The following is a 17,630-nucleotide window of genomic DNA, read 5'->3' as shown; positions in this document are numbered from 1 at the left end:
AAAGCTACTCTGAAAAAAATAGTGAGACAAACTTGTAGCTGAGTATTTAGAGATTAACCCAGAATGGAAGAGATGAGAAGGAAAGAAGGTGGAGGGAGAGAGGAGGCGATATAATTAGGGGGAATGCTGTGGGCTGTGTGATGTGATCCCTCCCCATGACATTGCTCCATCCAAATATCTTCAGTAAAATCTGCCCAACTCAGGACATGTTTGGTGGTGTATTGCTTTACCAGAGCTGCCATAGCAAAGTACCACAACTGACTAGATACAGAACAGAAATTTATTGTCATGGTTCTGGAGGCCAGATGTCTAAGACCAAGGTATCAGCAAGGTTGGTTCCTTCTGGCTGTGCAGAGAAGATTGCTCCCACGCCTCTTCCTCAGCTTCTGGTGGTCTGCTGGTGATCACTGGAGTTCCTTGGTGTGTAGAAACCTCACCCTGATCTCTGCCTTCATCTTCACAAAGAGTTCTCCCTGTGTCTGCATCTGCTCCACATTTCTCCTGTTTAGAAGGACACCAGTTATACTTGATTAGAAGCTCACCCCATTCCTTTATGACTTCATCTTCTTTTATAATAACTGCATTTGCAACAGCTGTACTTCCAGACAAGGCCACATTCTGAGGTACAGGGGTCAGGACTTTAGCACATGAATTTTTGCAGTATACAATTCAAGCCATTACTGGTATGGATTGGCTTCCTGGTGGAAACCTGTAAAGAGTGTGACTTCTACACCTGGGTTGACATGGAAAGAAATGGAAACCACCAAACCTGATCAATAGGACTGTGAGAAGAAATTCTGGAGTGGCCTAGTGCTTTCTCAATGTGAGGCATTGGGATTAGAGACAAGCCTGCCCACTTCTGATGGACTGGCATGCAGGCATGCTAAGTTGCTTCAGTTGTGTCTGACTCTTTGTGACCCCATGGACTGTAGCCCACCAGGCTGCTCTGTCCACGTGATTCTCTAGGGAAGAATACTGGAGTGGGTTGCCATGCCCTCCTCCAGGGGATCTTCCCACCCCAAGGATTGAACCCATGACTCTTACATCTCCTGCACTGGCAGGTGGGTTCTTTACCACTAGTGCCTCCTGGGAAGCCCAAGGACTGGCAGACCCACCCAAAATCCGATGAAAATATCTGGCAATGAAGTCATTTCAAGGACGACTATCCATTGCCTCCCCACTGTGACCCTCAGATGCTATAGAACCAACTCTATCTTCCCAACTCTCCAAAATAATTATCTACTTCTACAAATCTTCAGGTCTGTTAGAGGGAAATTTTCCATTTCTTTTATGTCTTCTGCATGTCTACCACAGGGAAACATCCTACCACACACAGGCTGATTACTACACGATTTCTTCAAGGGAGTTCATAGTACCTAGATGGCTTGTGAACATATGAATTTTTGATGATACTGGATTGATATACATCAATCCAGATGATTGATATAGATTGATAGATTGATGGCTAGATTGATATACATCATTTTTCTTAGTCTCTGATCTAAAGAAAATCTTATAGTACAAGAAATATAGTATATATATACAAGAAATATAGTAGTTTATGACATAGGAATTTCCTACTTAAATGGTCTGAGCTAAAAATCCAGCTCTATCACTAGTCACTGTGTGACTTTGGGCAATTTACTTAATCTCCCTGCACTTCAGTTCCCTCGTCCGTAAAATGGGAATAGCAATATATCTATCTCAATGGGCTGTTGTGAGAACTATGTAAGTAAAGTGTATAGCATGTTGGCTCTCACATAGTAAGCTCTCAATAAATGGAGGCTATTATAATGTCACAATAACCACTCTCCTTCATTCTATCAAAATGGGGTACTGGAACAGTTACAAGAGATGATAAAAATAAGGATCGCACTTAAAATTAAGTAGAAGAGAGGAAATAGCTCTGTCTTGTAAGACTCATAACCACAGGTAAAACTTAAATCATTGGTCAGGGACCAGGCGGTATTCACCAGATACTTAGGCCATTACACATATTTCAGATAGAAACTTCCGAGCCCAGAATCTACATTATCAGCCAACTCAACTACATAATCAAAATAAAAATTCATGGCTCAAGCACAGATGATAAAAATTTAATTATTTGTTTAATCTACCAACATCATTAAATAGACAATCTGATGGCTTCCCTAGTAGCTCAGATGGTAAAGCATCTGCCCGCAATGCATGTAGACCTGGGTTCAATCCCTGGATTGGGAAGATCCCCTGGAGAAGGAAATGGCAACCCACTCCATTGCCCTTGCCTGAAAAATCCCATGGACAGTGGAGACTGGTAGGCTAGAGTCCATGGGGTCACAAAGAGTCAGACACAACTGAGCAACTTCACTCACTTTCTGATGGTTTAAGAATATAAATCCCAGGCACCAAGATGCAATTTCAGAGTAACCATTACCTTCCTTGCACTTTAAAAGTGTCTGGGGTGAAAAAGAATACACCTCATAGACAAGGGTCATTACGAAAAAAACTTGTAAACGGAAGTGAGGTATGGACTTGATAATAAAAGTCAAAGATCTGATATACTCGCCAGGTTTAATTCTTAAAAAAAATAATAAAAAAACAAAGTGAGGTAAGACAGACTTGTCTTAGCAAGTCTGTCATGAGCTCAGACATTTCTCAGAAACACCACCATTTAGAAGACAGCAGAGGTTCTTCGTCTACCAATAAGTATTTCAAGGCATCACTGAAGGATCAAAGTGAGATAATTTCCATAAAGGCAATTTGAAAACTATAAAATGTACATATTGTTCTTGCTTAGTCAAGTCTGACTCTTTGTGACCCCATGGACTCTAGACCGTCAGGCTCCTCTGTCCATGAGATTCTCCAGGCAAGAATACTGGAGTGGGTTGTCATGCCCTTCGCCAGGGGATCTTCCCGACCCAGGTATCGAACCTACATCTCCTGCATTGGCAAGTGGATTCTTTACCACTGAGTCACCAGGGAAGCCAAAATGTACATATGCTAGTTAGAATTATGACTACTCGATAATTACTAGACACTATTATATGACTTCACTTTCGCTTTTCACTTTCATGCATTGGAGAAGGAAATGGCAACCCACTCCAGTGTCCTTGCCTGGAAAATCCCAGGGATGGGGGAGCCTGGTGGGCTGCCAACTATGGGGCCGCACAGAGTCAGACACGACTGAAGTGACTTAGCATTATATGAAAATGGGCTTCCTGAGCAGCTCAGCTAATAAAGAATCTGCCTGCAATGCAAGAGACCCCAGTTCAATTCCTGGGTCAGAAATTTCCCCTAGAAAAGGGATAGGCTACTCACTTCAGTATCCTTGGGCTTCCCTGGTAGCTCAGATAGTAGGGAAGATCCCTGGAGAAGGGCAGGGCAACCCACTCCAGTATTCTTTCCTGGAGAATCCCCATGGACAGAGGAACCTGGCAGGCTATAGTCCATGGAGTCACAAAGAGTCCGACATGACTGAGTGACTAAGCACAGCACAGCACATTATACGAAAACAGAGTAAAATAAGTTGAGTAACACATGACTACATTTGAAGAAACACTGTAGTTTGACTGGTTACCACAAAGAAGACAGAAGCTCAAGCTACCATACACACTCAGCAAAAGCAGGATTTGAACATCCTTTTTCTGATGCCTGGTCTTGGCTCTGTCCCTTACGCTTCCTTTGGAAAAGGAATATGCCTGCGTTACCTTGTGCTTCAGTCTCTCAACAGCATTTCCTGTCATGGTTGTGCACATCTTTCTTTTATCAGTAAAATGAAACATAATTCAAGCTAAGCTCCTCCCTTTTGTAAGTGAGAGTCAGCTCAAAAATGTGGAAGATATAGTGAGATGCATACCTCTCCCTTAATATCTTACCTAATAACTTCCAGGGAGAACCTAAACTAGAACCATTTATCTGAATCAAAGCTCGGTGTCCAGAAGGCCATTACAACATATACCTATGCTGAATAACAGAGCACCCCAAAACTAAGTAGTCTTTTTTTTTCAATGAGAAAGGATTTTTTTTGTGTTAATTCATGACGTTGTTGAGAAATTTGTTATAGCATTAACAATAAATCCCTGATTAGAGTTTAATGCTTATACAAAAAACAATTCCCGATTTACTTCCTCATCCAAAAAAAAGGAATTCTGATTATCTATCAGTTACTTAGGTTAAATATCTTGTAGTCATCATCCTGGACTCCTATCTCTCTCAAATCTCACCCCAGTTTACCTACAATTCCTATCAGAACAACCATTAAAATAAATCCAGACTGTAAGCATCTCACCACATCCTCTGATCTGTGCATCAGAGTTAATGCATCTTGTAATAACTGCAGAAAAACTTTTCTAAAACTAAGCAGCTTTGATGTTGTTGTTGCTTAGTCTCTAAGTCATGATCGACTCTTTGCGACCCCATGGACTGTCGCCTGCCAGGCTTCTCTGTCCATGGGATCTCCCAGACAAGAATACTGGAGTGGGTTTCCATTTCCTTCTTCACGGGATCTTCCTGACCCAGGGCTTGAACCCACACCTCCTGCATTGGCAGGCAGATTCTTTACCACTGAGTCACCAGGGGCATGTATTATTGCTGAGAAGTTTATGGCTGAACTGGATAGTTCTCCCAGTCTCAGCTGAGTTCACGGGTACATCTGTGGTCAGCGATGGGTTGAGTGAGAAACTCTGCTGCTCTTGCTAGTGTTTTCACACAAGTCTATGGGATGACTTGCCGTGGGCTAGCCTAGATTGGCCTCGGCTAATGTAGTTGGGACAGCTCATCACTCCCAGTGATGCTTCATCATCCAACAGGCTATCCCAGGCTTGTTCTTTATGGTGGCAGCAGCAGTCTGAGAGAGGAAATAAAAGTGGGTACATCATCTTGAAGGTTTCCCAAGTGGTACTAGTGGTAAAGAACTTGCATGCCAATGCAAAAGACACAGGCGATATGGGTTCAATCCCTGGGTTGGGAAGATCCCCTGGAAAAAGGAATGGCAACACACTCCAGTATTCTTGCCTGGAGAATCCCATGGACAGAGGAGCCTGGTGGGCTACAGTCCATAGGGTTGCAGAGTCAGACCTGATTGAAGCCACTTAGCACACACTCATACACAGCCTGTTGAGGCCAAGAGGTAGAAATAGAACTTTGTTCCTTCTACTGTATTCTCTTAGCCAAAGCAAGTCACAAAAGCCAACCCCAAATCAGGAAACAGAGAAAGAAATTCCACTTTTGGATACATTCAGCTGGAAAATCACACAACAAATAGAATGTATGGGGAGAGTTGAATTGGCCATCTTTGCAAGCATTCTACTGTAGCCAGTGGTATGTTTTTAGTATATCAAAGAGGATGGGGGCCTAGCATGTTAACACACATATTAGACATTTGCATTGATCAGTTGGTCTTCACTTTGCAGGATAGAAATCTCTCAGTTCATCAGGCAAGGGATTTGATCATAAAATATAATTTACTCATATTTGTATTCCCAACACTTTGCATCTCATCAGGCAGATTGTAGGCATTCCACAAAAGTTACTAATAATGATAAAAGATCTCTCTTGGTAAATGTCACATTGCTACTGAAAAAAATGACACTTATTTTCAAATACCTTTTGATATTGATTTCTCACATAATTCCACAGTGATAAGAGAACAGACTCTGTATGCTTTCAATACCTTTAGATCATGCAATTTTTGTACTTTGTTTTATGTCCCTGGATATATTCCAGTGTCTCCTGGTTTATAACCTATGGGAACTTGGGTAGAATTTGTATCCTGATGTTGTGTGAAAATTGTATAAATCTTAACTATGTTGAGTTGATTCATAGTGCTTTTCAGGTCTACTATATCCTTCTAGTCTTCTGTCTACTCATTCTATTAATTTTTGAGAGTTTGATATTGAAACTCCACCTAAAAATATTAATTTATCTATTTAAAATAATTCTAAAATAAAGTGGAACATAACTTTGTTCTGCAAAAAAAATTAAAAGTTGAGGAAAAAGAATCAAAATACATTTGAATAAACCACGGGTAAATACAAAACAACAGAAATGATAATGGAAAATTACTCTATTAGAAATTAGGAGTCAGCTGAATCATAATTCAGCTATGCCAGATTACCTGTGCGACTCTGGAGGGAAATAATTCAGCCCCCCTGGGATTTCTAGAGACAGACTGGCCATTCTCTGAACTATTCTTTCCTTCCTTCCCTTCTTCTTTCCTTCTTTTCTTTCTTCCTTCCCCTCTTTCTTCCTTTTGTTTTAAAATATTAAGTCTGTAAGAACCTTAGAAATTATGTAGATGCAGCCCACTTATTATATAGAAACTAATGAATCAATTTGCTTAAAAACACAGATGGTTGACATCAGAAACTAGAGCTCCGAGTTCCTGACTCCCGGCTCATCTTCGCCTAGTCTTATTCCAGCACACTTCCACTCAGAGTGCTTCCATGAGCCAACAGCATCAGCATATGGGAGTCTGATAGAAATGCAGAATCTCAGACCCTCTCCCAGGCTTCCTGAATTGGAATCCGGATTTTAACAAGATCCCCAGATAATTCGTACATGTGTTCAAGCTGGAGATGCTCTAGGCTTCCTAATAAATGCTTAATGGCTAAAAAAAGTAAAGTGTCTAGTTAGAAGCCTGTTCCTTTGGATACATTAACACTGACACCATATTTTTGCACACCTCTCACTAATTTATTTAACAAATACCTCCTGAGACTTAGTCTGTCTGAAGTGTTGTAAGAATTTGTTCGAGAGCAGGTTTTGCCCTTCTGGAGTTCACTAATCCCAAGGGAGACAGGCCCCTTCCCCTTGTCCCACATCTTCCTTCCTTCCTCTGCGCCCTCTCTTTGCTCTTTACCTTCCCAACCTCTTCCTACTCCTCATTTTTAATGATTCCACAACCGAGATCTAATTTCTGAAGTTGTTGGTTTAAGAGCAAAGCACTTTATTCATTTGAAATTCCAATTTCAGAATAGTGATTTAAGATGTTGGAAAATTTTTATTTGGCTCACTTCCAAGTGGCTTACATTATAATATCAGCATGACCCTAAAACTGTGTATGAAAATGACTGAAGTACTCTGAACATTTCGGGAGGAAATTCTGTATGAGCATAGTACAGGTTAATCATACGCATTAGTTATTGCTTTTGTCTTTTTCTAATGCAGTCTTTTTCTCTTTGGGAAGCTGAGATATTATCACAAAAATACAAGAAGATTGTATTTTTCCCTCAAATATTTAAATCCCACACACATCATTGAGATGCAAAGGAAAATTTTTCAATATCAACAGATTAATTTCATTCAAGAACTTAGTGTGAAACAGAGACAATTAAACAGAAATCCAGTAAATTAACTATTTTCCAGTGAGTAATATGTAAAATGATGTAGTATGTAAGATGGGGTCTTTATGTTAGATAATTGGATCACAGGTAACGGTTGTATGATGATATTCAATCCCTTTGAGGCTTATATGGCTGGCATTTTAAGTTCTGGTGATTAAAAATATTGTACTTCTCTCTCTCTGCGTCTTTTTTTTTTCAATACTCCTTCAGAGTCCTGAAAAGCCCTGAGCTCATTTTATTCTTCTTTCCTTTCCTTGTCTTCTCCCTCTTCAAAGATATTCCATGACGATTTCGCTTTTCAAAATCAAGACTGCTTGAACTTGAACTGAGAGTAATGAAATTTCAATCCTTCACACAATGGCAGCTACATCTTCTTTCTGCTCTCTCGGTGTTGTCAGAATAGCAACTGCCCAGCGTGAACAATAGGACTACTTTCAGTTCTAAGGGGTTGGCCGTTGCTGAACAGCAGTGCATAGAAATAATCCTTGGCAATCCCATGGGTGACATTTCTCCTTCCTTATCTCCCATGCTGCATGCGGCCAGAACTTGATAAGACACCCAGAAAGAAGACAATGGCTGCTATCAAGCTGTCTAGGTAGAAATAATAATAATAATCTGTTTATGGAAAAGCAGCTGTCCTATTGTTTCGGATTTCATGAAATCTCAGAGTCAGATCCTCTCTCCCATGCCAGCCCCATTCCTGGTCCCCATGCCAATCCAATCACTTTGGGGCTTTAATGATGGGCATTTTGTTTCACGATCTTTTGATACAATAGACAAGAATGCATGTAAATATCCCATAATCATATTCAGTCACAGAACATAGTTAAAGACTAGAGAAGAAGCATTTTATAGGAAGATTTGGAGGCTGGGAGGACTTGGCAATGAATATGGGACAGCCCAGTATCCCTTTTAAAATATCCAAAAAAAAAAAAAAAACCGGAATAGTCCAGTGATCATTCTAGTCTGAAATCTTAACCCTTGCAAACTGCAAAGTCTCAGCTTCTCAGAGTGAAACCCCAAAGAACTGTGATATTGTGATTGCCAAATATGTGGGCTCCATCCATGTTGATTGTTTTTATACGTCCTAAACAGAAGAGCCTAAGGCTCAGAAGCATCCTGGCTGAAACACTATTGTCCTCCTTTTCTTTGAGCTGGATTGCTCCCTTGGCTGGGACTGAATAGGTGATCACTTTATTTCCCAGTGTCCAGCTAGACCCTTGCCTTTAACACAGTCATCTTCACGTAGGGTTATCTGTGGATGCTATTTCTGTTCTTTATCCATCCCCATGTCTCTGGTGAAAGAGTCAGGCAACCATGCCTTTCAGGGTCAAACATACAATTGAAAAGAACAAAGTGCATCAGTTCCTTTTTCCTTCCTTCACTTGGTTCTAAAACACAGCCAAAGGCTGCATTTTCACATCCAGGGCTGGCTGATATCTTCATTCGTGTGACAGTCATCCCATAAGGGTCCCACCACTGCAGTAAGCAGAGGCAGATTACCTTTACTCCTTTTCCTGTAGTCACCATAAGTCATCACTTCTAATTTACCCCAGCTGAACTCACTTTCTCCCTACATCCTCTTTTACTAAGACGTGGCAACACCATGAGAACAAAGAGGACAGAGATCTGGGCCTCATAAATAGAGAAGCAACCTTGAAGAATCTCCCACTGCTACTGCTACGGTTTTGTGCATAGACTCACTCTATGTAAGTCAGGTCTCTTTGCCTCTGATAAGTCCGGGTCTCTTTCTACACAGAGCTTCCCACGTGGCTCAGTGGTAAAGGATCCACCTGCCAATTCAGGAGACGCAGGTTCAATCCCTGGGTAGGGAAAATTCCCTGGAGTAGAAAATGGCAACCCACTCCAGTATTCTTCCCTGGAAAATTCCATGACAGAGGAGCCACGTGGGCTGCAGTCCCTGGGGTCGCAAAGAGTTGGACATGACTGAGCAACTAAGCATGCTTCCTACACAACAAAGCACACCCTACCGGATCTCTCTCTCTCTCTCTCATCCCACTCCATAGAGGAGTAACTCAAATACTACTTTCTCTCTGGGGCCTCACTCTAACCCTCTCCCTCCTTCTTCAGCAGACTGTTAATCATGTAGATAGCTGTGCACATTGCTGTAAGATACCCTTTTCCATTCTGTATCACATGCCTTTCTCTCCAACTGGAATGTGAATTCCAAGAAATTGAGTAAAATGCCTTTTTATATTTGTACTCATTTTCAGGAAGGCAACTTAGGCAAATGAATGGGGAAATGGTTTTACATCAGGTAGGTCTGGATGTGAATCCTAGCTCTGTTAACAATCAGCCACGTGTCCTTGACTTTTCTGAACTCATTTTACTAAAATGTCAGATGGGGCTGTTTCATAAAGTTGTTGCTAAAGAATTAAGTGAATTAAAGTACATGTATGTAAGATGTTTAACATAATACCGACATGCAATAAGCTCTAGATAAATGGTAGCTATTATTATGAGTGCAATTAACTTAGTATCCCCAGTCATCCCATAGTAGACTATCAATAAATATTTATTAAAGAGTAAAGGAACAAATGAAACACACACATATATACACAGAATGTGCATACAAACCATCATCCACCTACTATAAATTGCATTGTTCTCTGCTTGTCTGAGCTCTCAAAATGGGATGTTGACCTGTGGGGTATGTGACTAGGGAAAGAAAGGATCACAAAAGAGTTTGCAGGAATTCTCTTTTCTAGCAGCTTTACTGTAAATGGTGACCTCAAGGAATCCACATATTTTTCTCTGAAAGTGCTGAATTGGCCCTTGTGACATCCAGCTGAAAACACAGGTGGAGCAGGTGGTAAGAGCACCGTGCCTCTTACCAGCAGCAGAGCTGCAAAGGGAAACGCACAGGAGTCAACTCGGTGTCCACTTGCTAGAATGAGTCATGGCATAATTCAAGAAACACGGAGATGCAGCCTTGAACTTGTACTTCCTTCTCGCAATAGTCCTTTTTTGCACAAGTCATTACAAATCGCCTGGTCTCACACCTAGTGACTGTAAAATCCTGGAAGCGTCTGGATGCAGACTTGTCACTTCCCCGCTAAGACACCAAAGGGGTTAATGTCTGAACAGAAATCAAAGTCTGGCAGCTTCCACCCCACACATAATGGGCATTGTTGTTCCTGAGAGTGTGTCTGTTTTTTCTGGCAGACTTTACCATTTGGAACCGATTCTAAAACAGAAAAAGGAAAAGTCAGTCTGCTTTTTTTACGTGCATAGGCAACAAAGCATAGGGCTGGTCACAGAACTGTTGTTTTGCTAGATTTCCAGGAAAGTTGTTGGCCTACCACTATTCAGAGAAGATGAATTGTCAACTTAAAATTCATTTACCTCAAAAGGAATTCGTTTGTATATGTGCATGAGTCACACATAATATCCTGAGGTGGTCTCCTTGTCTCAGATATGAAGCAAGACATTACGACTATATTAGCAGGTAAGTGAACTATGGCTGCCCATGCATCTGCATATGAAACCCATTTGCATGACGTTATTAATGGGCTCACTCATCAACCTTTCCAGGTCAGTTGCAATCCCAGAACCCGTTCTTCACTCCCACCTGATGGGCCCCCAGATGTTCTCATGTAAAACCGCATGAATGTGTCTTACAAAGTTATCAATACAACAAAATCCCCCTACAAAACACCAAACTCTCTCCTGGTGGGAAAGGCCAAGGATTTTTTTTTTTTTCCCAATCTGTCATAAACTAAGGCTTTTATATATACCAAAATCGTGCACTTGGATGTCAACCGCACATCAGATTGTTATAGATGTTTCTAAAGACTGTTCGTTTCTGCAGAAAGTTTTCAATTAGCAATAACCATGCTTAGAATAAACCTCATTGGTTATGCTACTGCTACTGTGCAAAAGCTGCTTTTAGCTTCTGCACTTTGCTTCTCACAGATCAGTAACAGATGGTTTGTGAATCACACTGGCCCCTGGACCACACTTTGCTGGATTGTGGGCTTTGTTATATTGCTGACAGACCATCTTTTAGATAAAAGTTCACCAACTTTTATGTAAAGGGCCAGAGAGTAAAATTGTAGGCTTTGAAGCCTGCACAGACTCCCTAACTCCTCGATTCTGCTGTTATAGTGAGTGGGGGCAGCCATGGACAAAAGAAAATGAATGGGCATGGCAGTATTCCAAGAAAACTGTATTCACAAAAGCCAGTCACAGGCTGGGTTTGGCCCACTTGCTGTAGTCTGCCAACCCCCGAATGATGACGATGATAACATACATTTACTAGGCAACTCTTAGGTGTCAACCTTTTCTATCTTCCCACCATAGCCATGAATTATGTAACATTGTTTTAATTTTACAAACAATGAAACTGTGGTATTAATAAATGAAGAACTTATTTCAGCTTATTCTGAAAATAGGTGGCTGTTTCAGGATCCAAATCACAGTCCCTAGGCTCATACTATATACCACATATGCACAATGAGTGGTATGTCTTTTTCACTATGGATGGAAAACTTGAAATGTTAGTATCATCTTGATCATCTTTTTCCCTTTTTTCATCTCCCTACCCACAATCCACCTCAAACAGTAACAAGGTCTTGGAATTCCCTGGTGGTACAGTGAATCAGAATACAGCTGCCAATGCAGGGGACATGGGTTCAATCCCTGGTCTTGGAAGATTTCACATGCTGTGGAGTGACTAAGCCCATGTGCCAAAGCCAAGTACTGAAGCCCATGCACCTAGAGCCTGTGCTTGGCAACAAGAGAAGCCACCAGAATGAGAAGCCCAAGGAACACAAGGAAAAGCATCCTGATAGCTACAGCTAGAAAAAGCCCACGCATAGCAACAAAGACCCAGCACAGACAAATGTAAACAAATAAGTAAATAAAAATAAAGGTCCATCTAGTCAAAGCTATGGTTTTTCCAATGGCCATGTACAGATGTGAGGGTTGGACCATAAAGAAGGCTGAGCACCAAAGAATTAATGCTTTCCAACTATGATGCTGGAGAACACTCTTGAGAGTCTCTTGGACTGCTAGGAGAGCAAACCAGTCAACCCTAAAGGAAATCAACCCTGAATATTCATTGAAGGACTGATGCTGAAGCTCCAATACTCAGGCCACCTGATGCAAAGAGCTGACTTACTGGAAAAGACCCTGATGCTGGGAGAGATTGAGGGCAGGAGGAGAAGGGGGCAATAGAGGATGAGACGGTTGGATGACATCATTGACTCAAAGGACATGAGTTTGAGCAAACACCAGGAGATGAGGATGGATAGGGAAGCCTGGCATGCTGTAGTCCATGGCGTCACAAAGGATTGGACATGATTTAGCAACTGAACAACAACAACAGCCAATGTCTTAGTGTTCAATCAGCCTGTAGAGTCCCTACAGCATCAGGGCCAGGCCTGGACAGTCTCCACGCTCATCGAAACACTTAAGTACTCACCAAATATATGTTGAGAGTTTCCTCTGTGCCAGACACCATTCTCAACAATGGGGCCATAACAGTGAATGAAATATACAAGTCCCTACCCTTTACATTCTAGTAAGGGGTTATTTTTGTTGTTCAGTCACTCAGGCAATAAACATGTAAAGAAATATATATCATGTAGGGATATCATGTAAGGAAGTCAGGCTTGGAAGAAAAAAAAAGCAAAATAAGAGGGCAGAGAGTAACAAGAAGATGTTTCTCTTTTATCTAACTCTTGTATCTTTTCTTTACCAAATTAGATACGTAAACTCCAAAGAGATCTATAATTTCAAGTACACCTACTAAATGTAAACACATTATACTTACAGGATTTTTATAACATATTTTTATCAGCTATTTTCCCCATAGTTGTATGGGAAAGGACACCAAGGAAGAAAGGAGTATATTCATTCATACTGTCAATATTTATTAAGTGCCTACTTTGTGTAATGTTTTTAGAACAAAGAATCCAAAATGAGCAAAATACACAGATTCTTGCTACCATGGGTTTCCGTTACGGCCAGAGGAGTCAGAGAATAAACAAAAATAAAATAAACATATGTTAGAAGGCTGGAATAAGTACAGTGGAGAGAAGAAACCGCAGAGAAGGAGACAAGGAAGACCTGGGGGCAGAGGCCAGGCTGTCATTTTAAGTAGCAAGCAACTGTCCCTTGATCAGGTAGAATGCCACAAAAACAATACCTATGCCAATAGCAAGCCTCAGGTTTTAGTTCGCCCGTTATTATAGTCAGAGTGTCATCAATTAAAAGAAAACACAGGCAGGATGTTTTGTGTTGAGCATTCTATTTAAGTCCATAGAAAGAAATGTTATTCTTTCAAACTCATTTTTGCCCTTCCCTTTCCCTTGCCTCGGAGAAAAATGAGGGGTTGGCAGCCCAAACAATGTAGGGATGGGAGAGGGGAAGGGAAGGAAAAACTAAGGGCCAGCATTCACGCCGGCGGACTGTTTTAACAAGGATGTAGCTGTGACCCAGCCCTCCTGGGTCCCCAGACAGCCTTGTTAAGGAACCCACAAAAACAGAGCTGGCAGACACCGGGCATTTTCCATTAAGCATGGCATGCACTTTTTTCAAGATGTAACGAGATGTTAATATAGATTTGAATTTTAATCAGATCCAACTTGGGAACACAGTGCTTCTCTATAAATGTGAAATACTTCTAGGCTTTTAGGAAAATGTCATCCATATAAAGGCTAACTACTGTTTTACATATAAAACTGCCATTCTTCATTGATTTTTTAGGAAAGAGAAAAATACGATAATAAAATGAAACATCACCACAAAGACTTCTTACTTTCCTGTGAACATTGTTTCCAAGGATATATTTTTTTCAGAATTCTTATATACTAGGAAGAATACTTTTAGGCTTAAGGCAAAAATTAGGGAATTTCAGCTTATAAATTATGAAAACAGACATTACAAATCTATTTCTTGATAATAATAGTATTAACTTAAGGAGAGTACACAACCAATAAGGGTGGATTCTAATCCCCATATAATTTTTTCTAAAATCGGCATCTTAAACTAAACTTCCCCCCTTTTTACTCTTTTTATTTTCCCCCATAATCTTTCATGGATATGTACTTCTTTTACAGTTAAAAAAAATTCCCTTTTGGAAAATAATTGTTGTATGATACATATATTACACTTAGTTGATCACCCCATCAGTTTGTTCCGATCAAATTCATAATTACCAAGTGTCTTTGTAAACCTCAGAATAAAGTCCTGTGGGATGTGATGTGGCGGGCTAGGTCCTGGGAGTCACTATTACCTCTCTTAGATAAATCAAGCTTTTTCCACGTGACAAGTCTATCCCGCAATCCACATCCACAGTCAAACAAGGAATAGGAACCGCCCACTCCCAATCCACTTCCTACCCACCCCCTTGAGAGTTCCCTTAAGACCACTAAAAATCAACAAGACGATGTCAGAGTCAACAGCTGGTAGAAATCAGGAGACTAGTGACAAGAATTCCCTAAGCCCCCTGAACTGAAGTCTGACATTCGTATTCCATAGAGAAAGGAGAGACGAGTTCCACTGAATGCTCGTGTTCAGAGGCTGGGCTTTCTTGCAAGCTTGATATTTTCCATCTGTGCATATATTTGGATATCTAAACATGTATTTATAACATACAATCCTATTATTAAACATCTAGAGAAATAAGACAAATGCATTGGAGGGAGGGGTGTTTATTTACTCTATTAAAGCATTTTCACATGAAATTATAAATCCCTATTGCATTCTTTGCAAAGTAAATTGCCTGAAACTCTGAGGTGCCAGATTTCTTTTCCTAAACCAAGACAGAACATACAGACTGAGAGCATAAACCAAGGCAACTATGGCAAAGGGGAAGAGGGGTGTAGACAGACAGGTGTTCTGAGAAGTCCCCCTAAAAATAACCAGCCCCAAACATCCTAACTAGATTTCATTTTTCCCTGTAGCTCAAATGGTAAAGAATCTGCCTGCAATGCAGGAGGCCGGGGTTCGATCCCTGGGTTGGGAAGATTCTCTGGCGAAGGGAATGGCAATCCACTCCAGTATTCTTGCGTGGAGAATTCCACGGACAGAGAAGCCTGGTGGGCTACAGTCCATGGGGTCGCAAAGAGTCAGACACGACTGAGCGACTAACACACACACACACATAGAAATTAAATGTATCCATTTGTAGAATCACACGTATCATCTACAGGAAGATGCACCTCGGTAGTAAATTTGAGTATTTGTATCAGTGAAAGAGAAGATGGATCTGTGGATTTCAGGTTTGGCATCCATCAGAAGCACTTGGAGTGGTCTTCAACTTGTGCCATCTGAGCCCACAGCTGAAAATTTTGATTCAGTGAATCTGACGGGATCCAGATTCAATCCAGAACAAGTCGTTCCCCTGGATCCATCCACCAGGCTACATGGATCTTTAACATAATGTTTTTTATTTATAGCATATATTTGGTTTAAAAGTAAAAGGGAAATTGGTATTCTTCTGTTGAAACCTTCTCTCATAACAAACCTTGGCCTTATTTTTGAACTACCTTACCCATTCTCCATATTTCTAATATTGCAATTCTTTTTTTTTTTTAGTTCCCCAACCAGGAATGGAACCACGCCCACTGAGGTGGGAGTGCAGAGTCTTAACCTAACCTTGGACTCCCAGGGAAGTCCCTGCAATTTCTGATACAGAATTTCACTGGTGAAGATCAAGAGATACCTCTAAGAAAAACAAGAACATGAAAACCATTATCTGTTCTTAACACTCATTAACAAATGACTCCTGTGCACTGTCAGTCAGCTGGACCTACCATAAGCATGGGTGGTTTAAGCAACAGTCATTTATTTCTCACAGTTCTGGAGGCTGGGCAGTTCAAGATCAAGCCACCAGCCCATGTGGTTCCTGGACTGTCTTCCTGGCTTGCAGATAGCTGCCTTCTCACTATGTCCTTACATGGCAGAGAGGGAGAGAGAAAGAGGGAGGGAGAGAAAGAGACAGAGCCAGGGAGGACAGTGAAGCGGTAGGGGTCGAGAGAACTCTGGCATCTCTTCCTCTTCTTATAAAGTCACTAATCTTATTATGGGGGCCCCAACCTCATGACTGCTTCTGGAGCTATCACTTCCCAAAGGCCTCACCTCCCCACCTCTAACTATCAGAACACTGGGGGTTAGGACTTTAACATGTGAATTTTGGAGGAGCACAAACATTCAGTCCCTAGCGTACACAAGGATAAACCTTACGCTCTTCAGAGGAGAGGCTGTGAGCATCACATCGATGTGTCAGTCTTTGCTCCCTTCAAATGAGTTCTTTGAGGTGAGAAAGTTAACATACTTGAGAGAATGTAAATCAATCTTATACCCACCCCCCGAAAAAAGATGCTGGTTTTCAGTTTTTACTACATTAATAGGCAAGCATTTGTGGAAACAAGGATAACAAAGAATGAAATTCAAGAATCTAGTTGTCTACTTGGTGGTGATTGCTTGGCTGGTGGCACTGACTGTTCAAAATGAAGTAGTAAAGAACGACTGTAGTTATCTAACCACCTTTTAATTCTTTAATTCTATCCATAAATTATCCATTCTACTTCATAAAACTGTCTTTCCTGTTCCATTTTTTTCTCTTATGTCAGACACTCTATACTACTGATTTTATAAAAGTGTTATACCGGCTGGTAAACTGAGAAGTACTTCTACTTAGATATGCCAGAGACAGAACCGTTTTCTGCTCCTCTTGTATTTCTATTAGCTGGTACTTAAAGAGGCTGGTGAAAGAGGGTATATTCTATCATTTTATCATCTGCTTGCTCCCCTCCAGCCATCACTGGAAAGATTCTGAACACAGACATGCTATCAGATCTGTAGTCCTGAAAATGAGGAGTTTGTGCAGTGAATAGCAGTTACATTCTAATTATATTAATTCAGACTGCAATTTCTTTGAAATATAAAGGACCTGCTGTCAGGGTGGTGTGGACAATGGAGGCTGAACATGTCAATGACATGACAAATTCCTCGAACAGAGTGCCAGATGTATTGTTGCCTGGGATTCTTTTCTGAGAACAAATTCAGCAAGCACTACCAGCGTCAACTCCGGAGCAAGGAACTGGTTCATTTGTTATCTTTCCAAGTTGCAGGTACATCTGCCAGAAGAGTCTGCCAACAGATGAACTGGTAATTAAAATCATTTCCGTGGTTGGAGGAGTGATTCCAAAATTGTGCCTCTTTGCTTTCTTTCTTTTCCTGTGCAAGATAAAACTCTGGTGAATGCTGATATCGATTTGCCTTGGACAACACTAGAATTGTGTGGTTCACTAGGTTCTCACTGCTCACTTTAGTGCT

At 41.0% G+C, this 17,630-nt stretch overlaps 1 long non-coding RNA gene across 2 annotated transcripts in view; it reads right to left on the bottom strand.

The window, feature by feature from the left end:
- Positions 1 to 272: 272 nt before the first annotated feature.
- The window catches only part of LOC138987831 (uncharacterized), a 45,332-nt gene continuing 27,974 nt past the window's right edge, over positions 273 to 17,630 (bottom strand). The window contains exon 4 of one of the 2 annotated variants that reach the window (XR_011464122.1): positions 273 to 501. This is a non-coding gene — a long non-coding RNA (uncharacterized lncRNA). Of the gene's footprint in view, positions 502 to 9,981; positions 10,531 to 17,630 lie in introns of those variants that run through there. The other variant, XR_011464123.1, reaches the window with a different exon arrangement.

This window comes from Bos mutus, chromosome 5 (genome assembly GCF_027580195.1).
Source record: "Bos mutus isolate GX-2022 chromosome 5, NWIPB_WYAK_1.1, whole genome shotgun sequence".
Classification (NCBI taxonomy): domain Eukaryota; kingdom Metazoa; phylum Chordata; class Mammalia; order Artiodactyla; family Bovidae; genus Bos; species Bos mutus.
The sequence above is the reverse complement of the archived record's forward strand: the minus strand, read 5'-3'. Positions and strand labels throughout refer to the sequence as shown.